The sequence below is a fragment of the Daphnia pulicaria genome, chromosome 1, assembly GCF_021234035.1.
Source record: "Daphnia pulicaria isolate SC F1-1A chromosome 1, SC_F0-13Bv2, whole genome shotgun sequence".
Classification (NCBI taxonomy): Eukaryota; Metazoa; Arthropoda; class Branchiopoda; order Diplostraca; family Daphniidae; genus Daphnia; species Daphnia pulicaria.
The window spans coordinates 43,240,776-43,242,757 of NC_060913.1; the positions used below are offsets into that span (position 1 = coordinate 43,240,776).

The 1,982-nt window shown below is 34.9% G+C and overlaps 1 long non-coding RNA gene across 1 annotated transcript; it reads right to left on the reverse strand.

Annotated features, from left to right (window-relative positions):
* LOC124339930 lies at positions 1-611 on the reverse strand. The gene is made up of 3 exons (XR_006918023.1): positions 513-611; positions 311-382; positions 1-245 (listed from the first exon to the last, which is right to left on the reverse strand). It is a non-coding gene; the product is annotated as an uncharacterized LOC124339930 (long non-coding RNA).
* Positions 612-1,982: the final 1,371 nt, after the last annotated feature.

Consider the following 1,982-nt stretch of genomic DNA (forward strand, 5'->3'; position numbering starts at 1 on the left):
AAGGATTTGTCTGTTATGCACTTCATTCGACAAATAGTTTTCAGGGATGGAATCAAGATCTTTCACTTTTTGATAGTGACTGAAAAGGGTTGACTTAGGAATGTCAAAACCTTCGGCTACTTTTCTATATGCTATCTTTTGCAAATTAAGATTATCGAGTAATTTCAAGTGCCTCAGTGCACCAATCAATTTTTCTCTAGGCACCTTTTCAGTCTTTCTGTAGTAGGTACGAACCATTTTCAAACCTGTAATGATCAGACATACGTTTATGTTAGTATTTCAGTATTTCAGTATAGACAAGTGAGATTACCTCTCACGACTGTATAAATTGGTACTTTGAGAAAAGTATTTAATATGTTGGATAATCCAGGTCTGCCACTTCCTAAAGAAGTTTGCAAAATTGTTACTATTGTTGTAGCACATAACGCGAGCAACTTTTGTCACTCACACAATTGTAAATTATGAAACCTTTCACTTAATAAACAAAAGTGTATATTCATAATTATAATTACCTATTGAAGAAATTTTCCACTAAAAATTAAAATACACTTTCAAGACTTTCTGATTTTTGACAAGGACAAGGGTTGTGACTAAACAGAAGTAAAAAAGTCACGTGATCACGAGGGTGGAGCTATAGCCAGTTTAATGACCACCCACCGAAAAAACAACGAAAAAAAGATTAAAAAAAAACCATCTTTACGTTTTTTATATTATCTCCGCTTATACTTGATATTATAAATAAAAACACAGCACTTCTGAAAGAGAAAAAAATTCCCTTTTCACCAGTGCGTCTTAAAATAAATATAATTCAGCCGTTTCAGAGAAAAAAGCTGTCCAATTTAGCCCCTGCCTCTGTCCCATTCAACCCAATTTTTTTTTTTTTTTTCAGTTTTTCCTCTTTACATTTTATTAAATAAAACTCACTTACCTTTACGAAAAAAATTAAAAAAATTACCAAACATAAATTAACAACAGGGAATCACCCCTATACTTTTATTTTTTCTTAATTTAGATTTTAAAACATTTGGCAGCGGAAAAACAAAAAGTGTCCGAGATAGCCCCGGTCTCCCCTAGTCATCAACCAAGAAGTTGAGGAACATTTTAAAAATGTAAGATTATATTCATTTTGAAGCTCTGGGTCATCTCTCCCTTCTTCCTCTGTCCTATCCTTGGTCATCAAGATCTTCTTGCGGTCGTGAAGAGTTACCAACGATCTTTCACTTCCATTTACCTCCGAAAGCTTATTAAGAGAAATTTTTCAAAAATTACAAACTTAGTTTTCCTTTCCGACTTTATCGAGATTCGAACCGCGAACCATGCGAATGGCAGCCTGGGTTGATGACCATTAGACCATCGTTGTTATATTATTAGAAGGGACAAAATTGGTATTTGCGTAGCTCGCTATCCATTAGCCAAGACTCATGTAATGCAACATGGGACCGCATGATATAATTGTATTGTTACTATAGTAATAAGTGTTACTTTAACTTAATCTAAACATGAAGTGCGACGTGGGGTTGCGGGGTGAAGCCTCCGCCACACCTAAGTCGCACCACTCATAATATTGACAGATTATTAGTCAATTAGTTAATAAGAATCAAATCATTTAAGAGAATAAACGGAAAAATAATTTTTCAAACATACTAGTATTCATACTATTTACTTTCTACTATTTAACCTTGATTTTCTGTCTCTTTAACGTTTAAAAAAATTCCGAAGGAATCTTGTTAACTTTTGGTCCTAATATAGGGGGCTAGGAACAAAGCAAAAGGTGGGAAGAGAGAAAAAGAAGTAATAGGCTCATTTAGCCACTGGTTATGTCTCCCCCCCCCCCCCCAAAAAAAAATTATGAATGAAACCAGACAGGCTGTCTGGAATTTCCTTTGCGGGTAAAAAAGAATAACCGCATTGCAATAGCCTTAGGCTCACCGTCAATTTTTCGACGAGTGACGAGAAAAGGAAAAATCTGTCCAAATCCTGCA